The 25,815-nt window shown below is 42.7% G+C and overlaps 1 non-coding gene across 1 annotated transcript; it reads right to left on the bottom strand.

Moving 5' to 3' along the window:
- Positions 1-6,353: 6,353 nt before the first annotated feature.
- LOC114807240 lies at positions 6,354-6,491 on the bottom strand. Its single transcript, XR_003755292.1, has one exon. It is a non-coding gene; the product is annotated as a small nucleolar RNA SNORA7 (small nucleolar RNA).
- Positions 6,492-25,815: the final 19,324 nt, after the last annotated feature.

The raw sequence follows: 25,815 nt of genomic DNA, 5'->3' as shown, positions 1-25,815 counted from the left end.
GTCTGGGGGAGTCGGTGAAGATCAGGCCCCTACTGGAGAGAGCAGCAGGGGAGACCATATCCTCTGGGGAAAGCCAAGTTGAAGTGATGGTGATGAGGAGTAGTGATTGGGTCTGAAACAGGTCAAGGATGAAGGGAAGCTTCCCTGTAATGGAGCAGGGGGTGTGGGGTGTTCTGGGGGATGGGATGATGCGAGGGGTGGTGGGGGGCATTGGATGGGAGTGGGTTGATGGGGCCCACCACAGGAGGAGGAGGATAAGAGGTGGTGCTGGGACAGGATGACAGGGATGGGGTAGGGGAGAGGGGTGAAAGTGGGGCCTGATTGCCCCTACCCCCACAGTAGGGATGGAAGAGGATTTTGGTCTCTTCAAAATAAGAAAATCCCATTAATCTTCAAATGTGGTCTGAAAGTGAAATTTCAGAGTCGATGAGGTTAGAGATTGAACAGTGACTAGAGATGATGAAATCATGTGTCAGTGATGTCGAGGTCATTGGAGTGGAGTCAGAAACAACTACCACAATTATCATTCTGCATAATCTATGCCCTCCAGTCCATAATCCCTAAGCATTTAGGGATTTGCCTTTGCCCCACCATGACACCCATGTACATATCTTTATACTTGGTTGATTCCTCTACTTGTAATTTATTTTAGTGCCAGTCTACTCCCTTAGACTGTAAGATCCCTGAGGGCATGGATTGTGTCTACCTAAGTTAGGGAAGTGAGCAATAAATATCATTGACTGATTGATATTGATCTTTTCAGCTGCTCACACTCATGAATAGGATTTTATCACTAGCATCATCTTCAAAAACAAAGGACATAAAGATCACTGGAAAAATAAATCCAATGCAAGTCCTACTCTTTTTGAGAGTGGGGACAAGAAAGGGGCATGGATCGAAAGCGGGGATAAGTCTCAGAATGGTAACAGCTTCCAAGAGACAACAGGTCAGGAAGCCATCATTTTGAGTCTTCTCAGACCTGACTGGAAACGCTCAGACATTGCCAGAGATATGGGAAGAGTGAGACTGGGACTCCCAGAACAAAAACTATAGGGGCCATTACCCCATTACCCTTATGGGATTGGTACTTAACCTGTCATGTTACAACAAAACACTATCTTTTCCTGAGGACAGGGTGAAAGGAACTGTTGGCCAGGCTGCACTCCTACATACCGATAAAATCTCACTTTCAGTAGGATCATCTTTGAATAATAATAGTAATTATATTACCTGTGGTATTTAAGCACTTACTATGTGCTAAGCCTTGTATTAGTGCTGGGGTAGATACAAGATAGGTCAGACAGTCATTGTCCCCCAGGAGGCTCACAGTCTAAGAAGGAGGGAGAATGAGTATTGACTCCCCATTTTACGGATCAGGGCATTGACACATAGAGAAGTTAAGTGACTTTTCCAAGGTCACACACCAGTCAGGATTAGAACCCAGGTACTCTAACTCCCAGGCCCATGTACTGGCCACTCGGCCACAATGATGCTGTAATATATAGATACGGCGTGGAACTACCGTCATGTGAATGAGTGATTCACAGTCGATCAGTGCTGTCACAAGTTTCAGCCTACTGAGTTGGCCCTTCTAACTGCAGATATCTTGTTCTGCAGTACCTGAGCCTGAGAAACTGCACTGTCATTCAAAGTTGGAAACCCATAAAATTTTAATGTTAGCCGTATATGCCGGGAGCAGAAAAGCACAAGCCTGGGAAACTCAAGGGTATGAAATCTCTAGACTTGTTTGTGCTATCATATGGTAAGATAGAGTTTACACTGTAAAAGATCTAATTTTTCATATATATTTGTACTCACTTGATGCTACTGATATCAAATCTGTCAGTTTCTTACTCCAGAAATCAACAATTGGCTTTAGAATTGACTGAAATGATTGGAATCACACAAATATTTTTTCCACATTTATCATTTTTTTTTCCTTATGATCATGTCTGTAGTGTCTCCTCAGATGCCATCAAAAAATCCAGTTTAAATAGAATGGGAAAATTATTCTTGTAGTAACTTAGTAATCACTTTTTCAGTTGAGACCACAAACATATTTGCCATTTCAAATTGTTCATCTAGTTGCTCTACTATATGGGTTTTTTTCCAATCTATAAAATATTTGCAAAATCCCTTCTCTGTCCCACAGGAATGGCCATTTGCAAGGCATTTTGGCAGCTGAGCCCCATGACCGTATTGTCACTGATTACTATAAAAGTAAAACCTTAGTCCTTGTTGCTGCTACCTATTTAAGGTGCTTTTTAAATGCTGCTTCTTTGATACATTAAGAGGTCACATTTATGTAGCCCAAATAGTCCCTTCTGGCAAGTTTAAACTTCAGTTTTAGAGCCATATTTTCCTGAGTGAACTACAAGGGTTTCCCCTGTTATGTACTTGAGTGATGTGGCACTGAGGCTGGAGTGAATATCAAGTGCTTAAAGGGTACAGATCCAAGTACACAGGTGATGCAAAAAGGAGAGGAAGTTGGGGAAATGAAGGCTTAATCAGGGAAGGTCTCTTGGAGATGTGATTTTAATAAGGCTTTGAAGGTGGGGAGAGTGATGGTCTGTCATATATGAAGGGGGAGGGAGTTCCAGGCCAGTGGGAGGCCCTGAGATAGATGAGATTGAGTTACAGTGAGTAGTTGGGATTAGAGAAGTGATGCGTGTGGAGTGGGTTGTAGTAAGAGATCAGTGATGTAAGGTAGGAGGAGAAGAAACAGCTTGAATGCTTTAAAGACAATGATAAGGAGTTTCTGTTTGACATGGAGGTCGATGGACAACCACTGGGTGTTCTTGAGGATTAGGAAGATATGGACTGAATGCTTTTTTAGAAAATTGATCAGGGCAGCAGAGTGAAGTAAGGGCTGGAGTGGGGAAAGATGAGAGGGAGAGAGGTCAGCGGGAAGACTGATTCAGTAGTTAAGGTGAGATATAAGTGCTTGGAACAGCATGGTAGTGGTTTGGATAGAGAGGAATGGGCAGAGTCTAGTGATGTCGTGAAGGTAAACCTGCCAGGATTTGGTGAGAGACTAAATATGTAGGTTGAAGGAGAGATGAGTTGAGGATAACGCCAAGGTTAGGGGATTGTGAGACAGGGAAGATAGTGGCACTGTCTCCAGCGATGGGAAAGATAGGGGGAGGGCAGGGTTTAGTTGGGAAGATGACCAATTCTGTTTTGCAGAACACACAGAAGAATCTGTACTAGATCATCTTTCCCCATAGTTGTGTGCTTCTGTGGACTGAAGGTGTCGAGAATTGACAAAAATGTATAAAGTGCAATCAATAACTTGTTACCCATCGCATGGGGACAGGTTCGAGGATCAGCACAGCAAGATTGAGAGACTGGAGTCAGAAAGCTGAGCCATGCAAAATTTATTCCACGTGGCAAATTGAACTTCACTCTCGGGAGGACTATGCTTATTTAGTATTTTGCACGTGACTAATTGAACTTCCCTTTCGGGAGGAATACACTTATTTTTAGTTATTCACATGAGGCTAATTGAACTTCCCTCTCTGGGGGAATATGCTTATTTTTAGTTTGGCACTTAGGTGGTTACATGCACTTGGCAAATCACCCCAGCCCCACAAGCTAGCAGTTGGACTTTCACCTGTCCCACAGTCCTCACTTAGTGCACCGTTTCCAGAGACAGATTGGGCGTACCACACTCTGGGCAGGGGGGACAAGAAGCTTACTGCAGTAAGTCTCAATCCACTGCCTAGAATGGAAGAGGCAGAACAGAAGGTATGTATTACCTATCGTTCCAGGCTATTCGGGCTTCTGGATTCTGCTTGTCCAGTCTCTGCCCCTCCTTTGCTCTTCCATACCTTATCTGGTTGGCACAGGGGCAAGGGACACCTTCTTCCGCATTCGTGGCCTATGGGGTCTGGTGGCTTAGGTCGCAGAGGCAATGCCCCTCACATGCTTCCGAGTTCCACTTTGCTAGCTTGGGCAGTCACGAGATAGCATTTTAACTTTGAGATGGTGGGTGTCCCAGTTCACCTTCACACATACAAGATAGAATTTTGACCTTGAGATGGAGGGTGGCCCAGTTCACCTTGACACTGAACTATGGACAAACTCTTGAGCAAAGGAGTTGAGGCCTTGTTTGAGAGAGGCTAGGCCAATGGTAGTCAAAAGAATTCCAAACTTAGTCACCAGAGAGGCATAGGATCAGGATTAAAGAATGGAATACAAACCCCTGGGCAACAGTCATCAGAAAGAAAATGTACAAAATAGAAAGCTGAGCATGGAATAACAATTCAGATAACTGGAAGAGAATATTGCAGGAATCAACCACTGACCACTCTTCAGGTTAGCTGACAACTGGCATGTAGGACACCCTCAATATGGAAACTGTTGGTATATAAAATACAGCTGAATGGCCCTTTCCCAAATGCAAGATTCACCAACTGTTAGAAAATTCCCAATCTGCATAAAATCCAAAAAACAAACCCATGAGTTCAAAAAGGCTAAGAAATATGCCTAGAGCTTCTTGATATACAGAAAACCAGGAACTGTAACACATTTGAAAGCAGAGTAACAGCTAAGTAGATTTGTGATACTATATTACGTGGGTACATCTTACAGCAAGTGTATTTAGACCACCTAGCCACTTATTTGTAATAAAGCTTTTAAAATCACACTCTCAAACCAGTGTTTCTCTGGACTTGAAAGGGGCTAAATGAGCCTATGGCTGTATCCAGAGGGACTGAGAGCACAGCTAAAGCTATTAGGAGGCACTTTCTTTCTGAGAATTAACTCTAGTCTTTCCTTAGTTTGTGTGATGGTCACAAAAGGAATAGTCTGGGAGAACTGCCAGAGTCAGGCCTCTGAAGAAACTGAATACAATCACCTGCTGAGATTCTGAATGTAACTGGAGAAACCCATCTTCCTACTTTGGGGTAGTAGGCTGTTAGGAAATCGCCCTGGCCAGAAACGATGCCATCTATGGGGGGGAAGAAAGGGGCTTAGATATAGGGAGAAAGGGGACTCAAGCCAGCCAAACTGAGTGACATTCTGATATGCTCTGCATTACAGTACCTGCCTCTCTCTACCTCACTAGGATAGTGTGAGGATAAACTGAGGTAGCTGGATGAGATGGTTCTAATTTTCCAAAGTGCTAGAACACATTTGAGGAATGGAAGCTATTATGATCATCTTAGTGCCCACCAAAGCACAAAGAGAGAACTGATTCTCGATGATCACATCACAACTATGTACACAGTAGGAAGGGCAACTACCTAAAAAAAGAGACATTCCTCTTTTCACCTGGACAGTAGTTAGGCCCCTGTTCCTCCTGCTTTCTCCTCCACACCTCCCATGGACTTCAGTGTTACAAAGTTTCACTAATCTAGGGATGTTGCCAGGATTACACCCAACACCCCTTGCTAGTGGTCTGATAAATACTGCTGGAGTGACAGATTTCTTCCTGAAGGGATTAATCAGGTACCTCTGTTCTGAGATTGTGAATTCCATGTGGGAAAGGGACTGTGTCCTTTCTGATGACCTTGTTTCTAACCCCCTTGCTTTGACACAGTGTTTAACATCTGGTAAATACTTAATACCATTTTTAGTAGTAATCAAGGGGAGGTAGGGTGGGCTTAGTTAGAGCTCTTTGGATGTATCAACCTGCAAACAGTGGCCCAAGGGCAAAGACAGACTATTCTCCTTGGACTCCTGCTTCAAGGCTGGGAGATGGATTCTAATAACCAGGTCTGGAAAGCCAAGGGATGATCTGGGTTGTGTTGACTTGAGTGAATGAGAATGACTCCAGACTAAGAGGTTCTGGAAGAACATGGGGGAGTAATGCATTTACTAACAGCTTGCTTGCCCCATTACTTGGATTTGATGATGGTCTTGGGAATTGTAAGTGAGGCCTCAAGGCATCTAAACAGCATTTGCTGTCAAAGATGCTGCTGACAAGTGGGGGGAAATGAAAGTATCTTATTATTGATTCCTTTCATGTAACCATATTCCTCCGGTGCCTCTTAGGTCTAATTCCCCCCCTTTTGTTATTCTCCCAATTAGTTTTTAAAGTAATTAATTACATGAAAATTCCCAATATTAACCAAGTTGTGTTCCCTGAAAAATGTAGTTTTCTTATAGGGTACATGTTCCCACACACTTCTTGTTGTCTTTTGCTGTCGAGTCGTGCCCAACTCATAGCAACACCATGGGTACACCTCTCTCAGAATGCCCCACCTCCATCTGCATTTGTAGTGGATCCATAGAGTTTTCTTCGTAAAAATATGGAAGCGGGTTACCATTGCCTCCTTCCGCGCAGTAAACTTGAGTCTCCGCCCTTGACTCTCTCCCATGCCGCTGCTGCCCAGCATAGGTGAGTTTTGACTTGTAGCAGTTTGCCTTCCACTCACTAGCCACTGGCCAAGCTAGGAATGGAATGGGTATGCCTCTGCTTGACTCTCCCTCCCATAGTCGAGACTGGTAGAATCCTGGAAACTCTCCAGGTACAACTCGATTAGACTGTAAGCCCGTCAAACGGCAGGGACTGTCTCTATCTGTTGCCGACTTGTTCATTACAAGCGCTTAGTACAGTGCTCTGCACATAGTAAGCGCTCAATAAATACTATTGAATGAACTCTGAGAGGTGCCCAAACACATGTCATAAATGATGCTTTCCAGAAACTCTGGAAAAGTAATTTAAATTCCTTCAGGTGCTGTAATAATAAAGCTCACCAAATTATTACTTACTATTAATTCAAAGCATATTACAATATTTTTCTGGGAAAGAAGACAGTAGATTAAAGTAGAAGCATGTACTTCCATCTGTGATATTTGTTCTTTCAGTTTGCGAAGAATTTGTCCAATTTAAGTTGAACTGTAGCCTCCTTTTCTTCTTAAATCATCTCACAGCAAGCTAACTTTTCAACAGCTCATGGACCTTGGAACTCATCTCCATCAGGGCCATCCTCTTCAAGCATATATATACATTCATTCACTTTCTTTAAAATTGGTTCATGACTTTTTACAGCTCAAATTTTAACAGGTGGAGAAACTGTAACTGCATCATTTATTTTGTTATTTCATAATGGTGCATTGGATTGTTGAAGTTCGATGAGGTCATCAGATAATGCCTCTGAATGAGATGCAATTTACTCATAAATATCAGCCTCATCCATTTCCAAGTGGTGTTGCTCTCTCAGTTCAACAACTTACTTTCGTTGCCTGCTCAGGGGTTTAATCAGTGCTTTGGAAATCTGACACAAATCGGTCAGGGCTTCCTCCAAGATCCATTCACTGTTGACTACTTTAACCTCTGCCCAGGTTGGGAAGGGTGGACAAGGGTTTAGTTACTGGTAGCTCTTGGCAATGTTGGTGCTAGTCGGACATAGGCACAGGTAGAGCATCAAACAATACAGGTTGCATCTCTGGGGTGATAGTAACATGGCATAAGAAAACAAACAGTACTTGCCAAATCCCTGGGTTGTATGTGGGGGATGGTCAGAGAAGGGGGCCAAGGGAGGATGTGCCCTGAGGTATGTCTGTTTTCAAAGGTTCAAGAGCTTTATTTTCGTCTTCTTGTTTCATAGCTTCTGAATCTTCTTCTTGTTTCATAGCTTCTGAATCAAACATAATAATCACCACCTATTTCCTGGAAATCTCAGCACACCCTTTCACCATTAAATTGCTTATGTAAACAAGACTCAGAAACTTTCAAGCCTAGTACCTCACTGAGGGAACTTTGCTGCTCCTACACCTGCCTGCCTAGAACTACCCTTGTTTACCATTCTTTCAATCCGGTATATTAAAATGCTTATTTCTGCTCGAATTGTAAATTGTGAGCTATGTTGAATTATGTCCACTAATGTCTTCTATTCACTCCATGTAGTTAGAAGCCTATCCTGAGAGATTATGAAGGAGATAGAGGGGACAACATGTGCAGGGGTTTTCAAATGACTGCTTCTGAACAAATGCTTTCAAAACCCTAGCATTTTCATCTAATTAAAATGAAATAAATGGCTCATCTGGCACTGCTTTTAGTTGAGGATTATCTGTTTGGCGCAAGCAGCAAACCAACAACGGTTCTCCATCAGCAGTTTAGGTCAGAGTCCAGCTATGCTTTTAAGCCCCAAACTGACCTGGGATACCTGCCCAAGTAGGCTTAACATATCACAGAGTGATCACTGCTTCAGAACAGCCATCTGTGTTACACAGGAAGAGGGATGGTCTTGGCCCTCATAACGCCCTCGAAGAGGTTGTCACCGCATGGAAGGACAAAGCAGTTGTGGTAGCTAAAGTCATAAGATTTCTTGCTCAATAACAGGACACACTCGACTGCCAAAATGGACACCCAAATTATCTGAATCCATATTTCTCACCAATGTTGACTTTGGAGAAGCATGGTAGGTGGTGCGCTTCTTCAGACACCTGACTCAATGAGTCACTTAAACTATGAAGCCATCCTCAGATATGTGGCTTTCTGCCACATCTGTAAGTTTTTTACAATAGTTTTGCAGTGGACATGTTACTTTGGAGAAGGTCACTTATGGTTACAAAAAGGCTCCTCTGGCCCAATCAAGAAGTCTATTATTTCAGGTATTTCAGGTATTATTGGTAACAATTTTTTTCTAACCTAAAAGCCTAAAGGCCTCTCAGTTATTTTGAGTATTGATATCTACAATCAAGTTTGTTTTTGTTCTATTCCTGTACCTCAGTTTGTCGTACATACATGTTAACCAATGAATGACATTTAATGCCTCAAGCCTTATTAGTGTCTTACACAAAGTGGGCATTTAATGGTTTCATCAAAACAATATCTATAGATATAGATACCTATGCACACTCACAGATGACACTTTTGTAAGTTACTCACTTTTCCAAATCACCAGTCATTTATTCAGTTCAATCAATGGTATTTATTGAATGCTTACTATGAGCAGAGCACTATCTTCTTATTGGCTTTAATTAAATAATTTTTCACTATACTTTGGTGAAAAGCACTTTATATGAATACTAGCATCATTTTAACAGCTGTTGTAAACAGAGGATGACAAAATGGATGTGGCTGTGTCCAGAGCCAAAAAAATCCTCAGGCCCATGGCCCAACTTTTCCACCATTTGGAAATGGCTGGAATTTGATGGCATTTGAGCGTCTCCATGGAACCCTAGCAGGGGATCCTCTAATAGGTGATGCTATGCCAGTTGATGTCACAAGAGGAGCTACAAATGTTTTTCAAATGTATTAGTATACCTAGCATCTCAACAATCTCATTAAATCTTTCAACATCCTGTGGAATTCCTCTTTGCTAATATCATCCATCCTCAAACTTCATCTCACTACTTTCACCACATCCCACCTATCCTTGCCTCCCCTTGAATATCCTTTCTCCCCTTTTTCTTCGGAGACTGTTCCTCCTTTTCTATGATTTTCTTCCATTTTTTCTCCTGACCACTTAATCTTCATCTTTCATTCTAATCTTTGGTCCCTAAAACTGGTCTGACTCCTTCTATCTTCTCCAGCCTTAGGAGCTCCTAAGGCTTGGATGCTTCCGTACTTGCCTCAAGTCCTGCGCAGATGACCACCTTTCTTTGGTCCATTTGAGGTTGTAAATAGCCTCTTTTGGAACTCAAATAATGAACTTGGAATATTGGAAACTGGAAAGGCGGGGAGGAATGATCCAGCCCCACCTCAGCTACTGAAGTATCAGGCAGCTCCTCTGCACTGGAGTTGGGACAGAGAGGGACTCAGCAGGAGGGTGGTAGAAAGGTTATCAGGAATGGAGATGCCTTCTGAAGAAGGAAAGAAGAAAAAGTGACACTTCTATAACTCTTCTTGACCCTGACATTTTGATCCCACCTCAGCGAAAGGTCCAATGAGCCACTTCTAGATAATGATAATAATGAATGTATTTGTTAAGCGCTTACTATGTGCAAAGCCCTGATATAAGCGCTGGGGAGGATACAAGGTGATCAGGTTGTCCCACGTGGGGCTCACAATCTTAATGCCCATTTTACAAATGGGGTAACTGAGGCACAGAGAAGTCAAGTGACTTACCCAAAGTCACACAGCTGACAAATGGCGGAGCCAGGATTTGAACCCATGACCTTTGACTCCCCAGCCCAAGCTCTTTCCACTGAGCCACGCTCTGGATATTCCTGAGAGACCATACCTGAGACCTAAGGGTATCTGTGGAGGTCTGTATTCCCGATCTTGCCCATTCCCTACTTTAAAAGTAAGACTGCTGTTGGCAAAAGTCTTCCCACCAAGACAGGTTGGCATCATGGCAATTACACAGGTTTCACTGAGCTAAAAATTTTCTCAGATTCTGACTGGCCTTGGTTGGGGAAGCAATTGATGATGCTAATTTTGTCACGTAAAAGAAAGACCACTATTTGAGGCATAGTGAATCCAAGTGGGGTTGGGATGAGCAGAGTTCAGCTTTAACTAAGAGGGCAAGCACTCAGTCTTCACCACCTATTCCCATTTTAGGCTCTAAAATAGCAACTACTGACTCTTCTCCTGGGGCCACTTCCATAATGAATTCTGATTCCTTAGTTCTTTCTTTGTGGCTTGACACAGCATTGAGTTGCCTGTGTCAGAACAGGATCTTGGCTGTGTTAGTGATTCAGATGCCTGCATTTCGGCTAGAACTAAACTTTCCACAGCTTGCCTAAAACTTCTTAAGTCTGGAATGCCACCATGCTGGTGGTGCATCAAATTGAAAAGTCAATTAATGATTGAATGTTATTAAATGAGGTTTACTGTCACAATCTGAGCCCTAATAGGATTTCCCTCATCCCATCAGATGCCTTAGTTTCTTAGTAAGTAATTCATTGGTATTAATGGAGTATTTTAACAAAACATATTAAACATACTTAGATCATGGAATAAAAAATTGAATTTGGCAAGAAAACCTTCTCTTCTACATTAATTTTCAAAGTTTAAGTAAAGACAAATATGGCTTAAAGTGTTTCCAGATGGACATGGGTATTTAAATGAAGATTCCTCTTTTCCTTTTCCCCTTTAGATTTCTGCTGGTCACTATAGCAACAAGAACAGGAGAAATGAAGAACCAGAAGACATGCACTTCAGTATGACAAGTTCAATTTAAAGCTAGTTCAACAACATAACAAAAATCTATGCCATCCTAAATGAGAACCTATATAGCAGGTAGAAGACCAACTAACGTTGCTATGAGTGACCGAGAGGGACACCTAAGCTTGAGAATGCTCTCTAGATTTCTCATTAAGGACAGCAGGAAAAGTTGAAGCATTTTCATTAAGGTGAGGCATATGTCACGACTCTCAGGGAAATAATGGATTCCATGAATTCACTGGCAGTCTTAAAAAAAAAATCATCCTTATTTGATGTTTGGGGATTTTAGCATATAGGAGAGAGATGGTGAGTAGCTGCAATGGCTCTGAATTGAATAAACTACAAGAATCTTTTGCATTTAAAGAGCAAGAGCTGGGTGAAAATACCACTGACAGTTAAAGAGTCAGATTCAAAATGGGACAAAAGCAGGTTTTATTCTGTAGGGAATAAAGAAGAGTCTATCCTTTGCCCCTGTTCAAAAAATAAGAAAACCTTCTCTTCATTACATGGCAAATTGGGTGAATTTATAAATTTCACCATTGGTTCAAAACTGTATAAGAATTCATGGTTATTGTGATTAGCTTTCAAAATGGGATAAATCATTTCTTATTTTGGGCATGTTACAGTTTGACATTCATCATTACAGACTTTTATTTAAACCCAAGAAACTGCAAACACTGTTACTTCCCAAAGCAGGTTCAGGGGCTGTGTCTTAACTCTAAGCTCTTGGAAAGATAGACTCTTATTTTCTTCAACTCAATCACAGAATAATCCACCTTCTTATATTCAAAAAGGACCACACATCCTTAGTCATAGTAAATTTTATTTGTGAAGAGCTCCAAGAAAGGAGTTCAGTAAAATTTCTTCAATATGTCATTCCACATTCTCAAGGAGCTTTTTCTTAGATCAAACCAGAATCCCACAGATTGCAGTTTAATGCCATTTTCTCCTCTTCCATCTTTAGGGAGCTAGAAAACAGCTGCTCACTATTCTCTAGATTTACCTTTGGCTTCAATATTGGTACAGAAAGTACCTTTTAGCCTTCTCTTCTCTAAGTAATCAGTCAGTTAATGGTATTTACTGAGGGTTTACTCTGTGCAATGAACTAACTGCTTGGAAGAATAGAATACAGCGCTGGTAGACACATTCCCTGCCTACAATAGAACTTACAGTTTAGAGGGAGCAAAGCCAAATTTGTTTCATCTTCTCTTAAATACTGTATTTTCTAACCCTTCAGGCATCTTGGTGCCTCCTTTCACTTCACTCCAAGCTGTCCATATGTCAAATACCAAAATCCAAAACTGATCTCATGCTGGGTTTTTCTTTAATGGTATTTGTTAAGCGCTGATTATGTGCTAGGCATTATACTAAGCATTGGGGTACACATAAACTAATCCGGTCGGACACAGTCTCTGTGCCACATAGGGCTCACAGGCTTAATCCACATTTTGCAGATGAGGGAACTGAAGCACAGAACAGTTAGGACAGTTGTCCAACGTCACACAGCAGACAAGTGGTGGAACCAGGACTAGAACCCAGGTCCTTCTGACTCCCAGGTCCATGCTCTAACCACTGGGCCACAGTCCTGGCCACACTACTTCCGCTGGAGAATTTCCTCAGCTAGATCTGCCTGCTATGCCTTCCTACATGTTGCAAGCTATTAGCCCGTACACAAATTGTTGTAAATTATGCTCAACTTTCTTGGGATCTGTTTCTTAGACTTCTGTTCTGTTGTGTGTCATGTTTCTCACATTTGTGCTTCTGTTAGCTGGTCTGTATTTATTCGTGTAATTATTAAGTGCACTAAATCAGAGATATAGCTTCATTCCTCTTTGGAATGGTAGTGCTGGTGCTTAAATTCTGTTGACTACCTGGTTCTGTGTGTCTCATGACTTCCCTAATTACCAGAATCATTTCAGTTTAATCCTGTCCTCCAGGTTGCGGACCAATTTTTCATCCTCAGCTGAATGGCATTTGAGAAGTTAAAAAGAATACTTTCAATTCCATGAACCAGGTCATGGAAAAGGTTGAATGACAGGCCAGGCTCAATTTCTGGGAGTGTACCCATCTGATTCCTACAGCATGCTGTTTTAAATTCTTTGGTTTATATGTAGCGATTGAATGAGAGACTATAGACCATCCCCTTCTCCTCCACACTTTATCTCACCTGGGCTTCACGGACTCTGTCCTTTCCTGGTTCTCCTCTTATCTTTCTGGTCGTTCATTCTTGGTCTCCTTTGCAGGCTCCACCTCCGCCTCCCATCCTTTAACTGTAGGAGTTCCTCAAGGGTCAGTCCTCGGCCCTCTTCTGTTCTCCATCTACATTGACTCCCTTGATGAACTCATTTGCTCTCACGGCTTCAACTATCATCTCTATGCAGATGACACACAAATCTACCTCTGCCCCTGTCCTCTCCCCCTCCCTTCAGGCTCATACCTCCTCCTGCCTCCAGGACGTCTCCACCTGGATGTCTGCCCGCCACCTAAAACTCAACATGTCCAAAACTGAGCTCCTTATCTTCCCTCCCAAGCCCTGTCCTCTTCCTGACTTCCCTATCACTGTGGATGGTACAACCATCCTTCCCGTTTCTCAAGCCCGCAACCTTGGTGTCATCCTTGACTCAGCTCTCTCATTCACCCCACACATCCAATCCATCACCAAGACCTGCTGGTCTCAACTTTATAATCTTGCCAAGATCCGCCCTTTCCTCTCCACCCAAATGGCTATCTTACTGTTACAGGCTCTCATAATATCCTGGCTGGATTATTGTGTCAGCCTTCTCTCTGATCTCCCTTCCTCCTGTCTCTCCCCACTCCAGTCTGTTCTCCATTCTGCTGCCCGGCTCATCTTCCTGCAGAAGCGCTCTGGGCATGTCACTCCCCTTCTTAAAAACCTCCAGTGGTTGCCTATCAACCTCCGCACGAAACAAAAACTTCTCACCCTAGGCTTCAAGGCTCTCCATCACCTTGCCCCCTCCTACCTCACCTCCCTTCTCTCTTTCTACTGCCCACCCCATAGGCTCCGCTCCTCTGCCACCCACCTCCTCACCATCCCCTGTTCTCGCCTATCCCGCTGTCGACCCCTGGCCCACGTCCTCCCGCTGTCCTGGAATGCCCTCCCTCCTCACCTCCGCCAAACTAACTCTCTTCCCCTCTTCAAAGCCCTAATGAGAGCTCACCTCCTCCAAGAGGCCTTCCCAGACTGAGCTTCCCCTTTTCCCTCTGCTCCCTCTCTGCCCTCCCCTTCACCTCCCCTCAGCTAAGCCCCCTTTTCCCCCTGCTTTCCATCTGCTCCTCCCCCTCCCTTCCCCTCCCCTCAGCACTGTGCTCGTCCACTCATTTGTTTATATTTTTATTACCCTATTTATTTTATTAATGAGATGTACATCCCCTGATTCTATTTATTGCTATTGTTTTTGTCTGTCTCTCTCCCCCGATTAGATTGTAAGCCTGTCAATGGGCAGGGATTGTCTCTATCTGTTGCTGAATTATATATTCCAAGCGCTTAGTACAGTGCTCTGCACATAGTAAGCATTCAATAAATACTATTGAATGGATGAATGAGAGGAGTAATTAGAAAAGAAATTCAATTGTCAAGTTAAAAAAAAAAGTTAGAATTGGCTACACATCCAGGCTATCATCAACTCGCAATTTCAAATAGACTGATTTTACTTTAGCGCATCAGACCATTCTAGCCTTGAAGGGATGATGAGTACCCTATATTTCCAGTAATTGACTGTCTTGATGGGAGTTAACAAGAACCTTCAATTGCTTCTAAGTGGTCTCTTCAAGGTTAAAATTACCCAAAAATAGAGGAAAAAATTTAGTACTAAAGTTCGAACGGAAAATTGATAATCAGAGTTTGGTGATCATGGGAACTTAGGTTTTTTACCAGACTGAAGTTCTATAAAGCTGTAGTAGTGTCTGGCCTTATACATGGCTGTGAGACCAGAGCCAACTATCAAAGACCCAATCAGCTTCTTGAACAATTTTGCCAATTTCACTTCTGAATCATATTCTACCCTAATGCAGGACAAGATTACAACATCGAGGTCTGGAATGTAGTTGACATTCAATGACACAGTCCAAAACCTGGCTGGGTAGAGCATGTGAGGGGAATGAAGAATTGACAACAGCAGAATATCCAAACAGTTGGTGAATGATAATGTGAAAGGGGACACATGCAGCCAGGAAGTTCAGAGAAAATGTTTTAAAAACATAGGAAAATTCGGTCTCAAACTATGTGATAACTGTGTACCATTGGGAGAGAGCTGCACTAAACAGATCAGGCTGCTGAATCATTTCTTAAGCAATGACTTCGGGAAGATCAGGTTACCAAGAAAATGGTTGCCAATCATCTGTAAATTCATGGTCAGTTTGTAAAAGCAGTGTGGCCTAATGGAAAGAACATGACCTTGGGAGTCAGAGGAGCTGGGTTCTAAACCCAGCTATGTCACTTAGCTGCTGCTGTGTGAACTTGGGCAAGTCACTTAATTTCTCTGTGCCTCAGGTCTCTCATCTGTAAAATGGGGATTTAATATCTGTTCTCCCTTTTACTTGGTCTGTAACTCCCATGTGGGACAGGGTTCCCTGCCCATAATGGACTTGCAGTCTAGAGGGGGAGACAGGCATCAAAATAAAGTAGGCGTATGTACACAAGTGTTTGGTGGGGAGAGGGTGGAGAGAATATCAAGTCCTTAAAGGATAGGACATGGGCAAGGGGTCAGCAAAAAGAGAGATGAACACAATGTATAGTGAGCATGTTGGTGTTAGAAGAGCAGAGTAGGCTGGGTCATTGTAGCTGATTGAGTACTTTAAAGCCAATAGTAAGGAGTTTTTGTTCAATGTGGAGGTGGATGGGCAACCACTGGAGGTTCTCAAGGAGTGGAGAAACGTGGACTGAATGGTATTTTGGATTAATTTGGGTAGCCAGGTGAAGTATGGACTGGACTGGACTGGGGAGAGACAGGCGGCAAGGAGGTTTTCAAGAAGGCTGATGTAGTAGTCAAGGAGAGATAGGATAAGTGCCTGGATCATTATAGTAGCAATTTAGATGGAGAGGAAAGGGTAGATTTTAGCCATGTTGTGAAAGTAGAACCAACACAACTGGGTGATAGATTGATCCCCCTTCTAGACTGTAAACCCAGTGTGGGCAGGGATTGTCTCTATTTATTGCTGAATTGTACTTTCCAAGTGCTTAGTACAGTGCTCTGCACACTGTAAGCTCTCAAATCAATAAGATTGAATGAATGCATGAATGAATGAATATGTGGGTTGAAGGAGAGAGATGAGATGGGTGGGAAGATGAGGAGTTCGTTTTTGGACATATCAAGTCTGAGGTGTCACTGGAGTATCCTAATAGAGATGTCCTAAAGGCAAGAGGAAATGTAAGATTGCAGAGAAGGAGAGAGTTCAGGATTGGAAAGGTTGGTTTAGGAATTATCTTCATAGAGATGGTAGTTGAAGCCAGCTCTGTGGTCATGTAACTGCATCTCACTGACTTCAGTCTTGACTATCTTCTCACTCACATTATTCCCCTTTTCAAAACTCCCTCCCTCCATAATTAGTCAGGTTACACCTCTTCCCAGCTCCAAAGCCCTTCTGAAATTCAACCTCCTTTAGAAAGCCTTCCCTCAATAAGTCACAACACCTTAATTTCTCAAGAGCCACCCTTATCGCTTTCGCATACTACTATTCTCAGCACTTATGTAGAGATATTTTTATTTGTCTATTCAATATTTATTCTTCTATGTCATCCTAATACCACTGGAGGCTCACAATTCATCTTGCTCTTATTTTTGGTAAATAATGTTTATCCATCTTCCCCATTAGATTATGACTTCTGGGAATGTACATCTTCCTTTTGTTGCACTTCCCCAAAAGCTTAGTATAGTACTTCACCTGCAGTAGGCACCCAAAGAATACCAGATTGATTAAAAAGATCTTTCACTGGGGCATTTACACTGCCCTCCCCAATCATGTTAAGCTTAGGAGGAATGAGTGTTGGTTGAAGAAAAGAACAAATTTATTCTAAGAGCTCAGGGAGTCTTGGTTATTTCTGTCAAACTGTTTATCTCCCTTTTCTCTAGGTACCTTGGTGGAATTTCTTGATTACTGCCTAGACCCTAAGAAATGTCGATCTTTTAGCAAGTTCCTGTTCAAGACACAAGGGTCAGATTTGAAGTGAATATAAGAGCAAATGGAGTTCCCCTTCAAAATCATTTGGACCACAGAAGTCTATAACTTCTGCATGAGGAACTCAGAGTTAATAACTTTAACCATGTGGGAAAACAGGGTTTCATATTTCCCTCACCCTTCCCAGCTTTCTTACTCCAGGACTGGAGGCAAGAAAGGTGGAAGAAAGAGAGGGTGGTGAGAGTTATTTCAGGGATGAAAGAAGGGGATAAGTGGGTGATGGTGGTGATGGCACAGACCCTGACATTTCCTCAAGTGGATTGGTTTTGTCAGAGAACACAGGGAGAAACACTGGATCAATGCAGGGGCTCAGAGGGTTAAAGTACAGGGGACTCCAGCTCAGAAGGCACTTCAGAACACCCTACAATGCAGCTTCCAGGCACACAAGTTGCTGCCTCCCCTTCAGCCCCCACCAAAATCCTCAAGTATGACAGGATGGAGCACCCCTCTTCCTCCTCCCATAAGAACTTAATAATAATAATAATCACTGTGGTATTTGTTAAGCACTTACTTTGTGCCCGGCACTGAACTAAGTGCTGGGGTAGGTATGCGCAAGTTGGGTTGGACACAGTCCAGTCCCTATCATTCATTCATTCAATCATATTTATTGAGCACTTTCTGTGTGCATAGCACTGTACCAAGTGCTTGGAAAGTACAATACAGCAATAAAGAGAGACAATCCCTGCCCACAATGGGCTTACAGTCTAGAGGGGGGAGACAGACAACACATGTAAGCAGGCATCAAAATAAACAGAATTATAGCTATATGCATATACACATAACTGTTGTGGGGCAGGGAGAGGTGGGGGAAGAGCAAAGGGAGCAAGTCGAGGTGACGTGGGAGGGGGAGCTGAGGGAAAGGGGGGTTTAGTCTGAGAAGGCCTCTTGGAGAAGGTGCACCTTCAGTAGGGCTTTGAAGGAGGGGGAAGTGTGATTGTTTGGCAGATTTGAGAAGGGAGGGCATTCCAGGCCAGAGGAAGGACAGGGGCTAGGGGTGGGCAGCGAGACAGGCAAGATCAAGGCACAGTGAAAAGGTTAGCACCAGATGAGTGGTCTGTGCGGGCTGGAATGTAGAAAGAGAGAAAGGAGGTGAGTTGAGAAGGGGCAAGATGATCCACATGCTCAATCCCGTTTTACAGATGAGGTAACTGAGGCCCAGAGAAGTGAAATGACTTGCCTAAGGTCACACAACAGACAAGTGTCAGATATGAAATTAGAACCCATGACCTTTTGAGTCACAGGCCCATGCTCTCTCCCCTAGGCCATGCTGCTTCCCTACAGCTAGCACTTCCCTTCTAGTAGCAGAACTTCCTCCCCTCCTTACAGCTCTGGTCTATATCTGGGGACAATGTGTGGGTGGGGTGTGGGATATGCAGTTCAGGGAAACTCCACTCCTAAAATCCCAACTCAGCTTTGGTACACAGAAAAGGGGAGAGACCTCTCAGATCTGCAGGGAGAGAAGTTGGAAGGAGGATCACCCCTTCACCAGGCTCAAAAACTCTTGGCTGTGAGGGAGCCAAAATGGGCAGAGGCCTACTGGCCCTTTGGTCACAGAACATAAAAGCCCCATCCATAAGCATTTGCTAGCTAATAGCCCCATCAATTAGCACTGGCTAATCTCCCCAGCCATTAGCTTTATTTAGTTTATAGCCTAGAGATTAATGAATGTTAATAGTGGGAGCAGTGCTGGGACCAAATGTAAAGCTCAGTGACACCAGGGAGACTGCTCCGATGTCAAACGTAGCATGAAGTAAAGACATTACTTGCATGCCATGTGAGGGTCCCACAAAAATTCATTAGCCCTGGCTCACCGAAGGATGAACCCAGCCCTGGGTGGGAGGTGGTTCCTAGAAGAGAAACCCATGATACCTACCAATGATTGGGGATTGGTAGTTAACATGGCTGCATTTACTCACTCTTTTTTTTAATGGTATTTATTAAGTGTTTACCATGCATTAAGCACTGGGGTAGATACCAGATAATCAGGTCAGACACAGTTCCTGTCCCACATGGAGCTCACAGTCTAAGTAGGAGGGAGACAACTTCACAGATTCTCCTCCAAATCACCAACTGTGGGGGTGAGGAGGGGAAGCCCAGGATGCCCCCAGAGGCATTATGAAAGAGAGCCCTTTGGTACAATTGCTATTGCAACAACAGCCATGCCAGACCCTCCATCATCCACAGCCTCCAGCTTGAATCAATCCATTTAAACAAAGCCTGAGTTTCAGCTGCAGATTTCATTGACCGATGTCATTTGTGTCTCCCATGGTCACAGATAATCAAGACCATGCCACTTAATGATAATTGAAAATACAATTTAAAATACAGTTATGAAAGCATCCCTTTTCCTTCATACTATTTCAAACTGTGGAAGAGTTGAACCTTGATTTTTCTGACTAATTGCATAGATGTACATGATTTTGTTAAATTATCTCAAAATACAGTTTCTACTGATCCTACTCGCTCTCAAATGACCTGCATGTGAGTAAGAGATCTAAAAAAACACCAGAGAGACATTTAGCACAAGAAACACTGTCACGGCACGAACAATTTCAACAATTTCAATGTCCCTCAATCGGTCTTTAATGGTGAAACACCCATATTTGTGGTTGCTAAGTGAAAAATTATTTAGCTAGAGTGGAAAGTATTTTTTTGTTATTTTTTGCTTAAAAAAGGTTGAGAAACAGTTCTTTTTTTCCCATGCTATTCCCAGAGAACAACAAAAGAGAATTCTTTTCTAGGTTTTAGGTGAGAGGAAAATTATTCGTGTACATCTTTATATTTTGCAGTATTTCAATTATTGAAACCCATATCATATTTATTGAGCGATTACTGTGCACAGATCACTATACTAAGTGCTTGGGAGAGTTCAAGAGTAGGTATAGACAATCCTCTCAAACAAAGAGTTAAATTATAATTTGTCCACTTAATTTATTTTGATACTGTTTTAAATGCTTTTATGTTTGTCTCCTCCAGTTGTGTGGTCAGGGAATGTGTCACTTCATTATTCTGCACTTCCCAAGCACCTAGTACAGTGCAGCACCCAGAGTGTATGTTCAATAAATTCTATTACCACCTTGCTTGTGTTCACACACTCCATGATTTGTTTTTCAGATCTTGGTATTCCCGTGGCAAATCTGCCTGGATTTGTATCAATTTTTTTTCACTATTAATATGGCAGGTGTGTTGCTAATCATAAGAAAGCACTTGTGATTTAGATGCAGGTGTAGATTCCTAGTTGGTCATCCATAATTCTGGGTAGGTTCGGGAGGCCTGAGACTAGAGATTACAAAACCAACATTTGAGAAATTTCACTCTAGCAAGAGAGTTACACAAGAATACCTACAACACTGAGGAATCCCTTAAGAGGAGCCCTTTCAAGATGATGTATCCAGCAACTGTATCTATCCTGTATCCATAGAAGATCCAGATCCTGTATCCACATCTGGCCAGTACAAATGCAACAAATGTCATGCTTCCTGTATTTTAATCATCTTCACATTGCATGCTGTTATTCCATGACACAAAGACAAGTTTATTTGCATTTCTAAGATTTCTGTTGGTTATGAGGCCATTAGGCTAAAACTCCAAAGACCTGATTCTGTGAAGTGACTGATTTGGGATAAGCAGGGAAGTTGTAGGGTGCCTTTTCTAGGCCCCTTCCTAGTCAAGTTAGTGGTGCATTATCTAATAGAGCTTTTCTAACATGCAGGATGTTGTTGAATACCCCTGCTGCTTACTTAATAATAATAATTCTGGCATTTGATAAGTGCTATGTGCAAAGCACTGTTCTAAGCACTGCGGGGGATACAAGGTGATCAGGTTGTCCCACATGGAGCTCACAGTCTTAATCCCCATTTTATAGATGAGGTAACTGAGGCACAGAGAAGTGAAGTGACTTGCCCAATGTTACACAGCAGACAAGTGGCGAAGCTGGGATTAGAACCCATGACCTCTGACTCCCAAACCTGGGCTCTTTCCACTGAGCCACGCTGCTGATCTTACAACCAAAATCCTAAACCATTAACTTGTATAGGGCATTTTGGTAGGATGGGGGTACATATTTCCATGTTCTTGAGAAAAGTGAGGTCTGATTGTGGAGACTACCTATTTAACGACTCCATGTTGATAGCATTTCCTACCAAGAGCCCACTGGGATCAGCTACCGAAGAATAGGGTGAGCCCGCTATTCCCCAACACAATCTCTTCGTTCTGCCCAAGCCTTCTACTTATCCTTCACTCTTGACTCTCCAGCCAACATCCCTCTCACTCATGCTTTAGAACTTCTTCCCATCCAAAATCCAACAGACCACAGCTCTCTTCACACTGATAGCCCTCCTAAAACCCCTCCTCCTTCAACAAGACTACTCAATTTTCCAGCACTCCATGCTTCACTCTGCTGTCCTGGTATTTTTCTCCAACACTGTTCTGCACTTGTCTCCACACTCCTCAAAAACTTTCAATGGTTACTCATTATTCTTCATTTTAAACAGAAACTCGATCACTGACTTTTAGGTAATCCATCAGCTCTGCCTTTTCGCTTCTCTCACTACATCCCAGGTCATACTCTTCAAAGTGTAATCCTGGCAATGTGCCTGGAATATTACTACAGAGTAGCAGGAAAGCCCAAATGGGGGAGTCCATTTTTAAAAAAAAATTGCCCTAAATCCTGTCCATGAGATAGGAGATGAGTCTCTTGGCAGGAAGTGTGGCCCCCTAGTGGATTTGCAGCAGGGACACATAAATGCTTTAAGGAGATAGAGTCACCCAGCCACATATTTAAAACAACCACAAGTCCTGCAGATGGATGGCAAAGACCTCATTGAGGCCAGGGACTGTTTTTACCTGCACACACTGTGTATATTGGTATTGGGAGAAATGGCTATGCACATGCATGCAGCATTGAAAACAAGGTAGTAAATTGTAAGTTTCCTTAACATGGGGCTCTTAAAGAATGCAATCCCTGCAGACACACATATTTGTGTGTGTGTGTACACAAATCTCATATTCATATCTAATGTATGCATATATATGTACACCTACCTAATATAGATGTATCCCGCACCCCCCCACGCACATATGAGCCATTACTCCCATATCACAAAACAGTTTCTTATAGTTTGACACTGAAAATCCTGCCAAATTGGAGGTGATTTTTCAGAATTTGTAGCTATTTCTTGATTGAAATATTGAGCTCCATTCCTACAGGCTCAGTGCATTCTATATTCTAGTTAAGTGGCACTGATTGAATACTGCAATGGACAAGATAGGATGAAAGGGATATTAATGTTCAAATCCGTAATTTATTTTTATTAGTGTCTTCCTCCCCCTCTATGCTATAAGCTCCTTGAGAACAAGGAACATGTCTACCAACTCTGTTATACTGTACTATTCCAACTGCTTAGTAAAGTGAGCTGTACATAGTAAGCACTCAATAAATACCTTTGATTGATCTGATCCTATTGATTAGAACCATGCTCACTTTTAAAAACACTTGAATACTCTTATGTTATGATCTCTTTATCAAATTCCCCCTTATAGTAGTTCCCCACTAGCCTGAAAAAGTAATGGATCCTTTAGGAAGTATGATCTATAATCTATATTTAATACTTTACCCTTTCAAATTAATTGTTAAATTTCAAATTTAAATCACCCCAATAAACCCTTATTTTTGATCTACGTTGTGAAAATGTGATCTTTTTCTTGTTCTTGTCTGTCCGTCTCCCCCGATTAGACTGTAAGCCCGTCAAACGGCAGGGACTGTCTCTATCTGTTGCCGACTTGTTCATCCCAAGCGCTTAGTACAGTGCTCTGCACATAGTAAGCGCTCAATAAATACTATTGAATGAATACCTTTTAATTGTTGAAAATTGTGGCTGAGAAATTTGATTTAGGTGAAGATGGCATGCAATAATTTTAAAAAAATTATTTCTGCCAATTTCAAAATAATTAAACTTACATAAATTGTATTGGCCTTTTCGGTCACACACATACACTCATAGGTGAATTTCACCCCAATGGAAGCATCTTCAAATATGAAGGACAATTAAATATTTGAGAAAATTGAAGGCAGCAAATTCCCTAAAACCTTACCCTCACCTCCTTCTCACCCTTACATCCACTCCCTCAACCTTTTAGCCATCTCTCACGAGATCTCCAGCTTGCTCTCAAAATCTATCCTCTCTATTTGCATCTCTGACCCCATTCCTTTTCACCTTCTAAAATCACTTCCACCCACACTTGTTGTGTTTTAGACATGATGAGTTTGAAGTGCCAGTAGTATTTGTTAAGCACTTACTATGTGCTAGGCACTGTACAAGGCACTGGAGTAGATACAAGCTAATCAGGTTGGACACAGTCCATGTCCCATACAGGGAGCAGAGTATTAATCCCCATTTTGCAGATGAAGTAACTGAGGCACAGAGAAGTAAAGTGACTTGCCCAAGGTCACGCAGCAGACAAATGGTAGAACCAACATTAGAAGCCAGGTCCTTCTGACTCCCAGGCCCATGCTCTATTCACTAAGCCTTGCTGCTTCCCACTAAATCATGCTGCTTCCCATCCAAGTGGAAATGTCCTGGGAGCAAGAGGAGATGTGGGATTACAGCTCAGTTAAGAGGTCTGAACTAAAAAGATATATTTGGGAGCTCTCTGATAGAGGTGGTAGTTCTCAGGCCAGTAACCTTGGCATAATCCTTGACTCCCCTCTCTCTTTAAACCGTTATACTCAATGTGTTGCCGAATCCTGTCAGTTCTACCTTCACAACATCTCTAGAATCCACCCTTTTCTCTCCATCCAAACTGCTACCATGCTGATTCCAAACACATCCTACCTCAACTATGACATCAGCCTCCTCACTGACCTCCCTAACTCACGTCTCTCCCTTGTCCAGTCCATACGTCACTTTGCTGCCTGGATCGGCACACGTCTGCCCCTTCCTCAAAAACCTCCAACAGTTACCCATCTATTTTCATGTCAAACCAAAATTCCTTACCACTAGATTTAGATGCTCAATCAGCACTCACCCTCCTACTTAGCCTTGTTGATCTCCCACTACAACTTAATCCATACACTTCACTCCTCTAATACCAATCTTCTCATTATACTTCTATCTCATCTCTCGCTTCAACCTCTTACTCACAACCTCCCTCTTTTCTGGAACTCTCCCCACCATTTTCCCCATTTTCAAAGCCATACTAAAATCACACCTCCTACAGGAAGCCTTCCCTAATGACCTCCCGTTTCCTCACCCTATTCGCTCTCCCTTCTGCATCATCTATGCATTTGGGGATGTACCCCTAAGCACTTTGTTATTCACTTTCATTCATTCATTCAACCGTATTTATCGAGCACTTACTGTGTGCAGAGCACTGTACCAAGAGACTGGGAGAGTACAATACAAAAATAAACAGACACATTCCATGCCCACAACGAGCTTACAGTCTAGAAGCAGGGAGACAGACATCAATACAAAAAATTAATTATGAATATGTACATAAGTGTTGTGGGGCTGGGAGGAGGGGAAGAGCAAAGAGTGCAGGTCAAAACAACGCGGAAGGGAGTGGGAGATGAGAAAAGGTGGGGCTTATACTGGGAAGGTCTCTTGGAGGAGCCATGCCTTGAATAAGGCTTTGAAGGAGGGGAAAGTAATTGTCTGTCGGATTTGAGGAGGGAGGGCATTCCAGGCCAATGGCAAGCAAGACATGAGCGAGGGGTCGGAGGCGAGATCAAGGCACTGGAGTTGGTGACATGTTCTGAACAATTTTGTAGAAAAATGATCCTGGCAGCAGAGTGAAGTATGGACTGGAGTAGGGAGAGACAGAGGCTGGGAGGTCAGCAAGGAAGCTGATGCAGTAATCCAGGCAGGATAGGATAAGTGATTGTATTAATCTGGTAGCAGTTTGGATGGAGAGGACAGGGCAGATTTTGGCTATGTTGTGAAGGTGGGATGAATAAGATTTAGTGATGGATTGAATATGTGTGTTGAAGGACACAGAGGAGTCAATAATAACATCAAGATTATGGGCTTTTGAAACAGGAAGGATGGTGGTGCCATCTACAGTGATGGTAAAATCAGGGGGAGGACCGGGTTTGGGTGGGAAGATAAGAAGCTCTCTTTTGGACATTGTTAAGTTTGAGGTGATGGGAGGACATCCTAGTAGGGATGTCTTGAAGGCAGGAGGAGAGGTGAGCCTGGAGAGAGGGAGAGAGATTCAGGACTGTAAATGTAGATTTAGGTATCATCTGCCTAGAGATGGTAGGTGAAGCCATGGGAGTGAATGAGTTCTCCAAGGGTGTGGGTGTAGATGGCGAATAGGGGATCCAGGACTGAACCTTGAGGGAACCCAATCACCACACCACTTGTGTAAATATCCTTATACTCTGCTGCTTTCCCTATTTGTAATGTTTTAATGTCTGTCTATTGTAAACTCCGTGAGGGCAGGGAATGTGTTCACCAACTCTCCTCTCTCATACTCTCTAAAGAGCATAGTATGGTTCCCTGCACAAAGTAATCACTTCAAAAATAACAAGAATGACTGACTGATCCTGTTGATCT

This window comes from Ornithorhynchus anatinus, chromosome X1 (assembly GCF_004115215.2).
Source record: "Ornithorhynchus anatinus isolate Pmale09 chromosome X1, mOrnAna1.pri.v4, whole genome shotgun sequence".
Classification (NCBI taxonomy): domain Eukaryota; kingdom Metazoa; phylum Chordata; class Mammalia; order Monotremata; family Ornithorhynchidae; genus Ornithorhynchus; species Ornithorhynchus anatinus.
The sequence above is the reverse complement of the archived record's forward strand: the minus strand, read 5'-3'. Positions and strand labels throughout refer to the sequence as shown.